This window comes from Watersipora subatra, chromosome 2 (genome assembly GCF_963576615.1).
Source record: "Watersipora subatra chromosome 2, tzWatSuba1.1, whole genome shotgun sequence".
Taxonomy (NCBI): domain Eukaryota; kingdom Metazoa; phylum Bryozoa; class Gymnolaemata; order Cheilostomatida; family Watersiporidae; genus Watersipora; species Watersipora subatra.
Window position 1 is genome coordinate 73,373,922 of NC_088709.1, and position 17,060 is coordinate 73,390,981.

Sequence of the window (17,060 nt, forward strand, 5' to 3'; positions counted from 1 at the left end):
TACCGAAAAAGAGCAAAGTAAGTATAGACGACATTTGCTTTGCCCGTAAGAGGGCTAAGTTTATATTCACAAAATTCTGACGAGCCATTTGAAAAATACACTGCCAGCTTTTGTTTGAACACCGCCTCCAATTGATCGCCACTATAGAGAAAGGGTTGAAATATAGAGCGTCATGGCATTCAATTAGATGTTTTACGGTATATATAAAAAAATTAATATATGTGTTTTTTTATATATTTATATATATGAATTTGATAAAACAATTAAATTTGGTAAATATATACAAAACCTGCAATTTTTTGCAATTGACTTTTTGGCTGACTTTTATTACACTATATTGAAGTGTTTAGCTGATATCAATAACCAATGCTACTGGGGTTTACCTTTGGGCTATATCTGCTAAATATTATGCCTGGTTACGTGTTTGAAATTGCATCTCTCTCAGTTTCAAATCTAGATATAATTGACACTTGCAAGTTTTGCTAATGCAACTATATATAAATGTATAACTATGTATAATGTGTAATGATGTATCATTATATATAACATATATGATCATAGTTTGTGTTTAGCAGATATGGGAAAGCCATTGATTAACTAAAGTAACATACATGTAACTTGTGGACATATTCAAATTATATTCTCTGATGAGCTATACTTAGCCCTAAAATATTGGCATGATAAAAATTTCAGGAATATTTGCACAGAGTAATTGTGATATCTTGCTTACGTAAATCAATTTATTTTTAATAAGAGACCAAATTTGCTTTTAATTAATTAGTGGACACGCGTTTACGTAACCTAAATAAAACTTTAATTGCAAAAGCCGCGCTGTAGAGTTTGGTTGGTTCGCAACTTCAACTAGTCTAACTGGCAGTCATTTGAAAGTAGCTATTGTTCAGTAAATTGCATAATAGCCATAACCACTCATACAACAAGCGACTGACAAGGAGCAACTGCAAGAGTCACAGAGTACTGCAAATATGATAAGCTAACTCCTACAATCACACAGCATTGTTCTGGAAACTAAACATACACTGAATAAATATGTTTGCCTCTGATACTCACTAGGATATGAGCATTATTAAAAACTTCATAGCACAAGAACTCTTTCAAGCATAAATTTAACAATTTTTTAAACAAATATCATTTCAATTAGTCAAAATATTTGGTTATCAAGGGTGGAGCTCGTATGGTTGCAAAAGGTTGCTAAAGAGATCAGACTGTTTGCTTGTCGATGCAAGTTGCTGTCATCACACTGAGTTAGATTTGATTTGATTTTAACTTTATTTTACTGGCCAAAGCTAATCGAAGCAAACCAGGCTTGGTAGAAAATTAATAACATGGGAAATCAGTTATAATTTTTAAAAGTAATTTCATGTGATGTAAGGATATTCTGGATATAGGATGGTCAATGGCTAACTCAACAGGATTTCTGTCATCAGAAAGTAATATGGATTCTGTAATTTACGCTGACATCGCAGTGCTTTGCCACCTTTTATAACGCAGTGACACCAGCATATTTGACAAACTATGTCATTAGTTTTAGATTGATAATGAATGTATTCAGTAGCCGTGCTTTCATTATGGTACGTTGAACAACACGAATCTTACAGTACAGATAGCATGGCCACCTGTCACTGTACTTCACAATCTTTACACAGTCTGTAAAGAAACTCTGAAGAACTTTGACTAATGATTGTTTGGTACTGAGTGAAAGCTAATTTAATGGCTTGGTTTGACAAACCCATATTAAAGGCTTTGCAGATGTCTAAAAACGAAGCTTGCACTGACCAAGCAATCACTAGATCTAGGTTAAATGCTATATATGTGGTAGACTTGACCGCGCATATGTCATAATTAATTTTTTTGCATGAGGAAACTGTTTTTTGCTGATTTTGGATGATGAAACTTGATACTACAGTTTAAGCAACCTTACAAAGATAGAGAGCAGTAAGATTGGCTGCAGTTATTAAAAACCTTTAGGTAATTTCAGTATGACGACAGGGGTGACATCTATTTTTTACGAAAACAAAGAACCTACCATCATGAGAATTTTGTCAAGAACTTTTGCCATTAGATCAGCTATTATGTTTGCATTGCTTTTACTAATCCAACTTACACAGTTTATAAACTTTAACAGAATCAATATTTAGAGGCGACACAAAGGCAAACAAGTCTAAAAAGTAAGGTTCATAATAATTCTAACGAATTAAATAGTACAGGTTCAGATGATGTACAAACTGTTTTGAGTTAAGTCAAACAACCACTTTTCATTGTCAACAATTGACCTGTGTTAATATTGAGAAACTTCCCTGCAGAGGACCTAATATATTTTACCATTTTTACCTCTATGCATGGTGTGTTTATTTTTCCTGTTGTTTGTTCAGCAAAGTGCTTTGTCAGCTTTTTTGATAGGATTCGGGAATGTGCTCATTTCTTTGCTTTGGACTTTTCACTGGTAGGGTAGATGTGATTATGGAATAGCACAATTGGAGCTGATCTTTAATAACTCATAATAATTGCTCTGACTGGTAAATGCTTAGCTTCTGTTTAAGCCAAACCTTTAGGTAGTGCATTCGAGCAAAAGAATAACCAAAGAAATTTTCCAAATAGCACTTATTTCTAAGTGATTTCTAGGTGATTTCTTATTTCTAAAACCCGTCTATTTCTTAGACGGGTTTTAATGCCTAATTTTTTTTCAACTTGTTGGTGTCATATATTTTTCTTTCTAGGTTGTGCACTAATTTTCACTTTCCATTATGTAGAAACTACTGTGTGCAACCTTTTAGAAGCGTTTATGGTTTGACCAATGAGTTGTCTAAGTCAAAAGACATACTGATGTATATTTTGTATTGGTTTAGATCCCGCTCACCTGAATAGACAAGCTTCAGTTTGTTACCATTAATAGGGTGATCAATATACATGTCTCACATTATGTACATATAAAATGGCTGATATGGGAAATCTCAAATTAATCATTCGGAGGTTACTAAAGTTTAAATTGAAATTTTCATTTTCAATTAAAAGATTAAAATTAATATATTTGTGAAACTTGTAACACTCAAAGGATTTAGGATCTTAAAGTTTTACATTAAATAGTGGTTATAGTAAGTAGTGAAATTCTATTCAAAATGTAACTTTCATACCAATAATGATTATAAGAGAACAGCATCTCAATAATATTGTTAACTCATATGCTCTACATTCTGCTCACAAAACATTTTTTGTATAATTATGAAATGCACAATTGAGCGATTAAAAAATTGCATCGAGAATGATAGAAATACACCTACTCATATATTTCTACAACTTTTTTTGTTGTAATAATCATGTGACACTGGTAGATGAGTTCTTCTATCAGGTGTTGGAGTCAATTTCTCGTCTTTGTTGTTTGTTGACGAATTTAGTTCCGATTTAAGAGGCTCCGCAGTGAGTGGACTTTTCAGTGGTACTATATAATCACCAAACTCTTCTACTTCTTCAACATCTAAATAATCTTCTGGAATATTCTTTGTAGTGCCTCGATTGTAATAATAGCCAGCCGCTTTATAGAAACATGCAACAGGAGCGGACTCATCATCAGATAATGTACACAAAATAAAAATAATACACGAAATCAGATATTTCATCAAAAGATGACGTTTATTGGAATCTTCTTTCCAGCACTTGCACAACATTTCAAATTTTAAAGACATTAAACAAAGTTGTATTTATTAAATGGCAAATAAAAGAATCTGAATTTTTTCTCCATTTTGGAATAGGTAGAATGTTTGATAATCCAAATATTACTTATAACCGCAAAAAAACTTCCAAACATTGTTTTTAATGTGATCAACTGAGCTATTAATGTAGCTATAGAATAATAGTAACCTTGACCTGACCATTGATCTGAGATTAACTAGAATGCATGCTATCTCGCTATAATGAACAGAGTTTCATGCCAGTCTTTGGTGCTGTGACTCACTGAGCTGATTCACTCATGAGTCATTAACTATCTCTTACAAACCATAACTGAAAACAATGCAGCTCTAAGATAAAGGAGGCAATTACCATTTATAACTGCTCAAAACAAAATGCAATCCCCACCACGCTAAACACACCAAAGTTTCAAGCAACAGTCTAGCATGAGGCAATACATGCAACAGCTGCAAATGGATGCATTTCTAATGGCTATCAAGAGAGGTTTTTAGATTCGGCTATACTAAACACCCCAAAGTCCACTATTTCTATCCTTACATTATCGGTGGACAGATGGTTGTTTTTTCAAGTTGCTATCCGGTAGTTACATACTCTTTTATGTAGTAGTTGCTCACTCCTGGATATGGCAAACTGCCGCAAGTAAGCAACTCCCACATTGTGACATCATACAACCACTACAAGCAAAGAAAAGTTATGCCTGAGATTTTGGCTGAGGTTGTCAGATTACGAAAATACAAAATGTGCTTAGTAAAGCTACGGATCCAAATACTTCCATAGGCTTTGATATGACTGTTAATGATTATAGACGTCTTTAGACAGAACAACCGCTTTCATCACATGTGGGTTTAATCTACTTAAACTACTAGTCAACGAACTAGTCATAGAAGTAGCCAGCCTGAACACCGTTATTTCACCATTAGGTGTCCTCATGCTGTCATAGTAACCATAACCTGAGGTTTTTTTGCTCAAGTTGGTATATCAGGTTTTAGACAGTGTTAACAATTTTCTATTCTGTGATCTTTGCCAGCCAATAAAACATATATTGGCAACTTTCAGCTTTTAAAACATGCCTGACCTTGAACACCGTAATAATTCCTAGAAATAAATTTGAAATAGTGTAAAATAGAAGAGCTTTTACTGTTGTACTGCTGCACGGTAGAGAATTCGATCTCTACCACAGAGAGTGAATTAGAATGGGTGTTTTTAGATAGAAAAAGCAGTTATAAATTTTTAGCTTTGAAAATTCAACCAGACATATTTCTTGTTACCATTAGCTATTCTAATATTGAGTAATGCCACTTCAAAACCGTTTGAGCTGAAACAATCCCAAGTAAATGGCTACCACTGTTAGCATTGAGATGTTAGTAGTGTTTAACCATTGAGATACATTGCTACCATTGAGATATACAACAGTGATGGGCACAGCAGTTAGGATTGCTGCCGAAAGGCCCTCATCGGCCATCGGCAAATAATGATGTTAAATGGACATATCACTACATGCAAAGGGTGAGGCAACTTTTGACATAGAATTGGAACACTCTTGTAAAATTACAGTGCAGTGTATGGTTGCTCCGAAGCAAGTAAGTAGCTGCAAGGTGATACTAAGAATGGATGGCATTGCAAAGCTAGGTGGGGTATCTACAGATAAAATAGAGGTGTGTTTTTTGGACCACGACCAAGAACAGTTGATGTGATGCTAGGTAACAAAGCTAGTCCTGCCAGTCATAATGACCAGCAGCCACCAATAGTTATAAATGAGCAAGACTTTAAAGCGCAGCATGATGATCAGTGGTGGACAGTTGCTTGAAAATGGCTAAGTAGAGAGCTGACATTTTCCAATATATCAAGGATAATATGATAAAAATGATATATCAGAGAAGAATATGAAAAACAGGTTATGCAATGGATAGACAATCAATGGCTACAGCCACACCCGACAGGTGCTTCATGGATGTGTAGCTGGCTGGTTACGAGTTGCATGCAGCTACATGAAGAGGTGTGCTGCTAATGGCAATTGGGAAGATGCAATAGTAAAAGAAGTGCTGCAGATGTTAGATGAAACACTAAATAGGGTATCAAAACGTGATCCTGCGCAGGGCAAGTGGTCTGTGAATAGAGTTGAGCATTGAAATGTCTGGTGCGATGCGAGCTCTATGGTTTTTGGTGCGAGTATAAAAATGGAAGGTAGCATTGTAGACGAGGCCTCATGGCTGAGGAAAATTGATGACAGCATATCAATGTAGCTGAATTTGAAGCAGTACTCAAAAGAATTAAACCTAGCAATAAAGTGGAGCATAAAACAAGCTATGATTGTTAAAGACTCATTATCAGTGTATAACTGAGATATTTTTATTATCACAAAAAGCCATCGCCCCAAAGTGAGTGTATTTTCAAAAATAATAGTCAAAAGATGGCTTGTGGTTACTGCGCAATTAGTAGAAGAATATGGCATCACTTTACGATGTCCTTGGTCAGCTGTCAAGTCAGGTCAAGTCAGCTGGTAACCAAGCTGATTTTTTAACTAGGGTGAACCAAAGATGACTGAATCCTCTAGTATCATGTGTGGGTGTGGCAGCAGAAGTGTTTTCAATTATTGAAAAAGAAATATATGACATGCATCAAGTTCACCATTTAGGAGTTAACAAGATGGGTTACTTAACTAATCACGGTTTGGTGACAGGGTCTCAAAAGATATGATTGAAGGTTGTGAAAGAGCGTCATATTTGCAAACAAATTGATCCTTCACCTGCGAGTTGGAAAAAATGAAATTTGGAGGTAAGAAAGGTGTGGCATAGACTTGCTGTTGACATCCCACATGTAGGTCAGATACCTTATTTGGCCATCGTGAATTGCGGCCCTAGCAGATTTGCAATATAGTTAAAACTGAGAGATGAGACAGCTAACTTTGTAGTAGCACATTTCGTACGGATATTTGAGGAGCGGGCTCCCTCACAAGAATTGTTTTCTGACAACGGTCCATGCTTCAAAAGTGCACAGTTGTCTAGCATGCTAAAGACATGGAACGTATATCATTTGCTATGTTGCACTTACAGCCTTCTGGTAACAGCATTGTCGAATGTAACCATAGGACAATTAAAAGAATGGCTGCACACTCAGTAAATGATGTTAACATAATGGCGTTTTGGTACAACAATACAACAAACAGGCAAGGTGTTTTACATTTTAAAATGGTATACTCCTACATAGTAAAAAATCCTGACGCCGTTGCAGAGCCACAAAAATTTGCATGTTGAGTTTTAAGAAAACTGTACAAAGTTTGTGACACAGTGCACGTTAAGCCAGTGCATGGTAAATGTACTGCTGTATGGGAAAAAGGAACAGTAACTGCATTGGTATTTGATGTAGTCTTAGAAGTTGATGGCAAAAACAGGCACATTGCAGAAATACGCTTAGCTGATTGTAATAGTGAGGATACCGGCAGTGATAGATCGTCAAGTGACAATGCTCTGAAAGTTGAATTTGATTTTGATAATCTCAACATTTTTAAAAATGACAATAGTTTTGCAGACTCAGATGCCGAGAGTGACAATGATCATGACAACGAAAATACTGTAGCAGGTAATATCAGGCCTATTAGAGACAAGCGACCTCCAAAAAGATATGGAGAATTTTATGAACACTAGAGCTGTGTTTGTGTTGTGACGATCTATATTTTCAGTTCAGATATATGTTATGCTAGTTTGTATGTAATCTATTAATATTTTCTGATTGCGCTCGCTCGTTGTAATTTAAAGATCATGGAGTGATGTGGTTTGCATAGTATTGTGCAATTTTTAATGTAATATCCTCTTTGTCACGTGACTAGAACTAGTCCTTAAAGCCAGCATTTAAGGAATATACATGCATAGTGTCAATGTGGAAATTTGTGATTGCTCTAATAAACTACAATCAGAAGCCTTTATCATAATTGCTTTAAAATTTTGGCTTTTCTGTAGGTATATTTTCTAATTTTTGGTACAGTCATAAGCATAACGATGTTCTGTTTTGCAGCTTCACACTTTGTGAAAAAGTTGACTAGTGTCAAGTAATAGCAGCTTGTTAACGATCAGTTTTGAGCTCATCTTAGAAAACCAAAGTTGGAAATTAGCATAGTATTGTCAGACTTTTGGTACACTGAATGAAACGAATTGTGTTTATGTTGTTGCATAAAGTGTACAACAATAGATTTTTCATTTTGTTTTCATAACAAATGTCCATATTGTTCAATTTTAAGTCTAGAGCTTTAAGTTTGGCCATCTTTAACTTTATTTCATTGCTATCTTCATCACTATTGTGTAAAATGCTTTCGGTTTCAAAAGACTTCTGCAAAGATATCATCTCTAAATCTAAGACTTCTTTTGAGTTTCAGGATATTGAGTTTTATTGTCCTTTACATCCGACTGAAATTATTTAACTTTTTGGGTGTGATAGCGTATGTTGTGTTCCATGTTGTTTACTTTCTCTTTAAAGCTGTTGATTGTTGAATTTATCGACTTTAGTTTATTAAGTATTTGCTTGAACTTGGCATTATTATCTTGATTCTCTTCAGAGCTTCAGTTTTTACCCATTTTTGGTGGCAACTCGTAGCCTTTTTAGTAACACAACTGGAAAAGTCTGAATACAGCCCGACTGGCAGTGTACAAGAGCAACCAGCAGAATATAAACTTTACAAATATTTTATTCAACTTACTATTTTCCATCATTGCAGCAACTTGACAGCAAAGGTGACAGCCTCATTATTTCTAGGATTTTCAGCCATAAATGATTTGTTATTTTTAAGTTTGACTCTCCAGGAAATGTTGCCTTCGAGCTTTTCTCTGATATATTCAAGATTACTTAATGGCAAGAATTGCAAAAATTTTTACTGAATGGTTCTCACAGTTAATATTGTTACAATGGACTCAGAGATATAAATATATTCATCTCAGAAAGGCATAGAGCAATTTAATGTTGTCGATATTGTGATAAACATGACTTAGCAAAGACTAGGCTTTATAGTTGATTGCTCGCTGCTATGAAGCATATTGCATAGATTGTCGACTCACTTAAATACAGTTGTTTGTAAAAGGAAAACAGTTTACTCAGTACAAAAAATGTCATTACACTACTATGTCACCTACTCTTTGTCACCTGCCAGCTTTAGTCGAGATATAACACACAGCTATGAGCATCTATGCACCCTTGTGTAGGCAATATTGTATTTTGTATGTCTTACAGTGTCAATTCGTACTGTAAGAAGGGTCAGTATGTGTTCTGATTTTGAGTACACATGTTGGTAAGTGTACAAATTTGTAAAATATATATTTGTATGTGTACAGATTTGAAGAGTATATGTTGATACATTTACATATGGAAAAGTACATCCTGACACCTTTTCATATTGGTAGATTGTATGTCAGAATGCATGGAGCTTCATAGAGTACAACAGGATATCCACACAGGCTGTTACAGTGTAGGTTAGAATGTATATATTTAATTGTTTATATAGGCATGATAATAGCAAACTAAATTATGCCACATTTAAATATTGGTAGAGTGTATGTCAGTATGCGTTGAGTTTCACAGAGTACAACGAGACATCCACACAGGTTGTTACAGGGTGTGCTAGAATGTATATATTTAATTGTGTGTATTGGCATGTGTCAAGTTTATTAGGGTGTAAAACAGCTAGAACCCATTTCATATGACATAAACACCTTAAATATGAATTATTTATTTTGCTAGTTTATGATATATAAGATGTAAGGGTAGCTTTATAGTACCATTTATCTACCATTTTAAAAAGTTTAAACGAAGTTTGCTAAAAACACTGGTAAGACAAACATAGTGAAGACAAGTAAATAAATCTTAAGAAATGATCTCATATTAAATTTTTTATTTGCTTTAATAAAGCTCTTGCTCTGAACATAAACTTAAAGTTTTTTGGTTGTATTCAATTGTTTCAGAGTTTTGTTTAAAATTAATCTAGGCAGCTACAATGTTATTTGATTTTTCAACAAACAGGCTTTTTAAGGAAGTTTGTGCAAGTTTTACATCTGTGTAATCAGAGTAAATTGCAGTCATTTTTGAGTATTTGAATTGCTCAAATACATATTTTGAAATCATCTCTTTTTGCATGACAATAAGAAATACAAGAAGAAAATCTTAATTAAACAAGCTATATAGTAGATCAACGGACTTACAGTCTGCTTGGCGGTTTCTTTCTCAAGTATAATATGTAAAGGGTAACTGAGAGTGAATATTTAAGGAACTCAGAAAAGGTTTTTTATAGGTATCTTAACACCCTGTTCTGTATTTCACAAAAACAGACGCTTCTTCTTAGCAGGTGATAGGAAAGTAGTTCTCTCTGCTCCATCAGCTATACGAGTGAAACTAGATTTAAAGGTGTTTGACTTTTTATTGGCTGTAGGTATTCCTCAGGCTCATCAAAGTCTGCCATGTTTAAATAATCTTCCGGAATGTTCTTTGTAACACTTCGGTCAGAATAATAATTCTCAGTTTGTTCAGAGCTTGCTGAAGGAATGATTTCACCTCTCAGAACTTTGGTAAGGTAGTTTGACAGATTATCAAATGTTGGTCGTCTTTCTGGTTCTTCCTCCCAGCACTTGCAGATCTCTTTAAATCTTAAGTAACAAAACCAGGATTTAACCCAATACCTTTATTTAATACTTCTATTGAAATCTGACATATAATTTTCTAAAACTATTGCATTGTGTGGTAGCTGAAGCAATGTAAACCTTGCAAGGCAGATCATTTGAACAAGCCATGTCTAAACATATTAATAGCATTATTGTAGTAACTGGTGTTCTTTATTTTCTAGTAGCCACCAGGTTATAGCAGATATTAGCTAAGGTTCTAGCTCTATGGGAAACTATAATTCAAGTTGTTTGACTGGTTGCACCACATCACATGAGTCCTTAACATTGATAGAATTCTAAGGAAAATTAACCTGCTAACAGGTATGTTATCTCTAGCTAGACTGTACTTATAAGTACTGCACTACTTTGACAAATTAAAAACAACTTATAATAAAAGTATTGGTAAATATGAGTAGTAGAGAGTGTCAATTACAAGACTAGCTATAGTATAGCTATATGTACTAGCATTACTGATAGCTAGTAAACCCATCTATGTAATAATAATCCATAGTAAGGTTACATGCCAAACGTTTTGTTACTTACATTCCTGGTGGGCAATCGCTTGGCTTGTCGAGGCGCTTTCCACTAGTTACATATTCCTTAATGTGATAGTTGCTTATTCCTGCATATGGTGAGCTACCGCGAGTAAGCAACTCCCAAATTGTGACGCCGTGGGACCACTAAAAGAAGTTAATGCTATATATAAGACATGAAACCAAACTCCCTATGATGTCATTTTCTACCTTTAAAGTAACTTGGTTTTTCAAACTTTTAAGACATCTTATGTTGACCACTTTCGTTTTTAAAATCACTATTTTTATGCTCGTAGGTTTTTTATTACACATATACTTTAATATATTATAATTTTATACTTTAATATATTATAATTTTTCTAACGCATACTATAAATTATATATTTTATATTGTGCTAGATCATATTTTAGTCTATTATACTGCATTATATTATACTAGTTTATGCTATATCTTATTACATTACACTATATATGAAATACTATATACAGTCAAACATGGATAACTCGAACTTCACGGGACCGAGCGAAAGTGTTCGAATTATCAGAGCGTTCAAGTTATCAGAGCACTGTCACAAGTCCATGTATTTACTTATTTATTAGTAGATACATGTACATATACAAACTATAATATAAATCAAAAGCACAAATGGCTTGTTTCAAATTAAATGCTTCTAATGTAAAGTTTAAAACGTTTTTATCAAAAAGTATAGAGATTTTTCTATCACTTGAGATTGGTTTGTTGTTTGAGGTGATGTTATTGCCAGGACGTTTTTTTAGATTGACATTGGCAAAACTTGATCGTTGTTGAAATGCTCAAAAAAAAAGACATCTTTTTCTTTTGAGCGTTTTACCCACGATCAATTTTGCCGATTTTTTTTTAAGTTTATGCAACTTTAAGAAAAAGTTACTAAAGAAAAATCCCTTACTTTACCTGGGATTCGTTAAGAGCAACACTCCGAGGCAGTTCAATTAAAAGTTTTACGAGGTTTAATGGTACATTGTATATCACTCACGCTTTTTGAATGGATACTTATTGAATGTACACACGTATTCTGTGTTTAGGTCAAACGATGAATAGTTTTTTTTAGCTAAAAACGTATACGTTTAATAACAACAATTTTTAAAACGTTTTAAACATTCAACATTCCGACGTTGATTCAACACGGAATCAACGTCGGAAAACTATTCGTCACGGGCTAGCCGGGTCACGCACTCAAGGATTTTTGCCACGCACATACAAAACAACATGCTGTTTTTGTTTTGTATGTGCGTGGCGAAAATCCTTGCTCGCGTGACCCGGCTAGCCCGTGCTATTCATCGTATAGCAGTATAAATCAAATTTCACCAAACCTTTAGAAAAGTCGTTGACAAAATTATTTTGCCGATGGTGGTAATAACAACGCTTATGAATTACGAAAAGATGAGGTTTACCTCTATGGCTTTGAGTAAAGTGATTTTCTAAAGCGATAACAACCGTTTCGGTAGCTGTTGGGCAAAAAAACAGTTCGAATTAACAGTGTTGAGTTCGAGTTATCTATAGCAATTTATCATTACGTGGGAACGGACCAAAGAAACCGTTCGAATTAACCATGTGTTCGAGCTATCCATGGACGAGTTATCCATTTTTGACTGTATTATATAAAATTATATTATAGAACAATATATCATATTAGTAACAATTCTAGATAAATAATTTTATCAAAAATGTGAGATGTATATTGTAGAAGTTTATAGAGTAAAATCTTTTTCTATGAGCTAGAAGTAAAGCAATAGAATATGCATAATTATGGAAAAACTCTTTGTAGCGGAATGAGTAGGAACTCTATTTCATTGAGCGTTAGTTTTGCATGTAGTATAAGACAAGACTAGACTTTTATGAGTAATGATTTTAAAAATTTGCACAAACCACGTCAGATTTTGAGCTGTATCTTCCTTCTTTCAAAGACTCAACTGCCATCCACTTTAGAGGAACTGGCTTACTCATAGACTCCATGCTGTAGTAATCTTTTTCATAAATATCTCGAGACATTCCAAAGTCTGAAATCTTTACAATAAATGAGCCGTCCACCCTGCCAACATAAATGTGCAGTATAAAAATAAAACATAGCAAAACAGGATATACCATAAAACATTAAATTGAACAATGTCCTTATCTGAACCCACCACTAATAGAGCCCCACTATAGAAAAAGAGTTGACATTCTTTGATTTTAAAAACCCATAATAGCAAGTGATCAGTTGTAAATGTTCCACGGAGTCATACTAATAATGACTAGGTTACATTAATAACAATTGCTGTATTTCTTCGTTGTCCAGCTCCAAAGCTTTTTTTCTTGAAACTTAGAAAGCAACATCATAAAGACAATTAATAACTGTACTAGAAGAAATGTAGTTCCTTGTTTAAAACAGTCTTGATACTTTGGCGTATGTGACTACTTTTACGATTGTATATGAATGATTAATCTTTGGCTAAAAGTTGTGCTTGGCACAAAACTAGCTAACAGTTTATCATTCATTATATGTGCAAAATTCTATATATATATTATATATGCACTATATTATATATAAATTATATGTGCAATGCGTAAACGTTTTGTTCTGCTAGAAAATTATTAGTAATATCGACTAGTTTAGCAGTACAGAGGAGTTGAGGTTAGAAGCCATTGTGAAGGGTATTGAACAACCAGATGAAGATGTTAGTTTCATTGAAAGCAACAATCATTAAGCAACTGGCCAAGCAAATGATGCAAATAGTTTTGTTTCAAAAATGTTAATTTTGGTTTCTGCATGCATTATAGGTATGTTTCATTAATGTCACTTGTTCTTGAACATATATTTGTAGCATTTGATAGATTATTATATAACATGTAAGTTTGCAGATTTATAGCATATTATTTTATAACATCCTCACAGTTATCTTAACTTAGCTTACAATGGACTTACACCCATAACTCTTCTTCTATTGCGCATAAAAAGTTAGTTTTGACTACAAAAGCTGCAGCAAACATCAATGACTGCAATGAGCTTTTATGCAAAATTGTTAAAAATAGTTATGAAATAAAAAATATACCTTCAAGTTTAGAATAAAATTAAAAATTGAAAGCTTCAACAAATTGCTAAGCAGGATACAGACTATAGTATAATCGCAGATTAATTGCAAGCATTAGATATCAACCAGTAGAGATATTTTGCGGTATGCCAATGCATATTTATTGAGAGATCTTGGACTAGTTAGATGTAAGTTAGCAGGTTTATTGCATCCAAAAGGATTAATGTCGCTTTACCCAAAAGAGAGAGTAAAGTATTATAGGCGTAAAATATAGGTGTCTATATGTATATCAATGTTCACATTGCTCAATTGTTGATTAATGACAGGTTTTTGAATACAAGGAGGTTCTCTAAAAACTTAGCCACGGCAAACTGTAACATAGACTAATTATTAAACTTAACTTTTAAACTAACAAACAGAATATTCGTCTACTTTTGGTGTGTTACTGTTTTGATGTTTAATGATAGTGCACACTATCAAGTTTTCAGCCTAGAATCTTCTATCCATAGTTTTAGTGCATGGGTAGGCGTTGTAGCACACTTGTTTCTGACTATATGTGGTTTGGTTTGTGGGTCTGATAGATCTTTTCTGACAAAATCAAAACACCATCATGCTTATTTTGTAAACATGTATTTCTCGTTTAGTCTGGCGCAGTAACAAATTGGTATTAGTAACATACCAAATTGGTATAAAATATCTGTAACAGCAAAATTCAACAGCTTTCTTTTAGGGGCCCTTTCAATCAAACTACTAAATTAGTTAACAAATCAGCTACTCTTTTTACAAAACACTAGTTATGAAATCATTCAACATGAAGCCATGTTGAACGTGAAGTCATCCTACTTCAATAATATTCGAAATCTTTTTGTTTAAAGCCCTCAGATGCTCACATTCTCAAGACATTTAGTGCTCATCAATCCTTTGATTATGACTCAACTGTATACAGAACCTAAAAATTATTTTATACCAAGGCTTTTATGCCAAAGCTGTACATGTAATTATGCTTCATTTATTTTATAAATTTTTCAGTTGAAAGCCAGTAGGCGCTCACATTCTAAAGTGGTTTAGCTCTCATCAGTCAGTAAACTATGACTAAACTGTATAAAGGATCAAAAAGACATGTTTATAACAAGGCTTTTATGTCAACGATTAATCTTCTATGTTGTTAGTTTGTGTTTACATTCACAATCACTTCATGTTATACGGTAATGCAGCTCATCGGTCTCACATTGTTGCTATCATCAGCATTGCATTAGGCAAATGAAAAAAATGCATGCTCACAAAAGGTCTGATCATTGATGAGGTAAAATATCTGAGCATTTGAAGGCAGCTTGTTTAATTTTAAAAATCCATAAACATCTAAAGGACATCTAACTAGAGATCAATCATATTGTCTAAAGTAAGCAAACACTTACATGCAATTTCTAGCAGCCAGATCTCTGTGTACAAATCTCTCTTTAGTCAAGTAAGACATGCCATTAGCTATTTGCAAGCCAAAGTGAAGGATGTCAGATAACATCAACTCCTATAAAAGTAATTGACATCCACAAGGAAGTGACAGTGATTTATGAATATCAATTGAACCAATAGCAATGAACAAGTAAGAAGGTTGCTAAAAGCACAAACTTAATGGTAAAATCTAACTTGCTCACAGTAACAAGTGGTTTTACAGAAAAATCTACAGACATGACTGACAAGCTGTTAGCTAAGAACCTCTAAAAAGTTTTGTCATTCTCTATGCCTTAGTCAAACTAACAGCCAACATAATTAAGTGTCACACATTCTTTTTTCTGCATGAAAAACTTTCTACAATAATATTTCAGCTTTTGGCCGGCTTAATGAGAGAAAAACAAACAGCGCTATATTCTTTCAAATTTTTGTTTGGTATTCTACTTATATAGTCACGGCTAATTTTAGTCTTATAACATACACTAGTTGATTAGTAGGAAAAATGTCATAAAGGGACAATGAGTTAGTGCAAATAGTGCAACATGTTTTATATAGTTTGTACTAGGTATTTCTGATTCACTAACCAAGTCCTCACGCTTGACCAAGCTGCACAGATCACCATTCTCCATATATGGAAGTACAACCAGCGGTCTCTCTCCTTCCTCACAAACCAAACCGATGACTGACAAAACATTCATGTGTTTGAAGTCTATCATCATCGTGCCTTCAATGAGGAAACTTTCAAAATCCTCAAAGCTCAGTTCTTGATCATCTATACAAAAACTGAGATATGTAAATGACTAATTACCTTGCAAACAACAAAGTTTCTATAGTTTGCTTGCAAAACATACTGCAACAGTACACAAAGAGACATAAGATCTCATCTGAAGTTGACAATTAAAATCTTATGAAGTTCTCACACTGTTACTTACAAGCAAGTCTTGCAAGCTTCAGTAATTTTTAAAATTTAAACCAGGTATCAGTGAGAAAGCAACACACTGGTTTTTAGCAGAGACAAGTGAGACATGGGAAATGAGTAGTTTAACATGGCAGCATTTTAACTCCAACTTATCAAGAGCAGTTTTATAACCAACAAACTGCTGAACATAAAAATTAGCCGGTTCTGCAACCACATGATTATTTTTTATAATGTTTTGGCAGTGTTTACCAGTAATTAGGTACTATATATATATATTTTTTTGTTATTTGTATTGTGATTATCATTTACAAAATGTGCTGCCCATTGCAATTAAAAGCATATAATTTAGCAAACCATTATTTTAAATAAGAACCTAAGCTTTATGAAATGAAATTTGGTTGCATACACAAACTAGATGTACCAACTACTTCCTAGTAAAATATAAAAATCTCAACTAACAACTATCTAATGAAACGTAAAGTTCTAACAAGAACATTCAACTCATAATCTTATCAAAAAAGATATATGCTTAAGCACCTTTCAAGGTCTTGACAGCGACAGTCTTGAGAAGTCCTGATGGAGTAATGAGTTGACCTTTGTAAACTATTCCAAAGTTCCCTTTTCCAATCTGTTTTCCTATGCTTAACTTTTCATGGGGAACTTTGCAGCGATCCAAGTTTGTTTGAACATTGTTATCAAGTTTCAGGAACCGATGTCGAACACTTTCATTGCCTGACAAAAGAAATGATTCTGAACACACTAAAGCAGTCT

The 17,060-nt window shown here is 33.8% G+C and overlaps 2 protein-coding genes across 2 annotated transcripts in view; both read right to left on the bottom strand.

The window, feature by feature from the left end:
• LOC137388541 (hepatocyte growth factor receptor-like) overlaps nucleotides 1-17,060 on the bottom strand; it is a 93,299-nt gene that overhangs the window by 67,993 nt on the left and 8,246 nt on the right. The window lies entirely within an intron of this gene.
• LOC137386928 (hepatocyte growth factor receptor-like) overlaps nucleotides 3,040-17,060 on the bottom strand; it is a 64,357-nt gene continuing 50,336 nt past the window's right edge. Inside the window, exon 14 of the mRNA XM_068073160.1 lies at nucleotides 3,040-3,292. The gene's annotated coding sequence lies outside the window, so the exon portion shown is untranslated. The remainder of the gene's footprint in view (nucleotides 3,293-17,060) is intronic.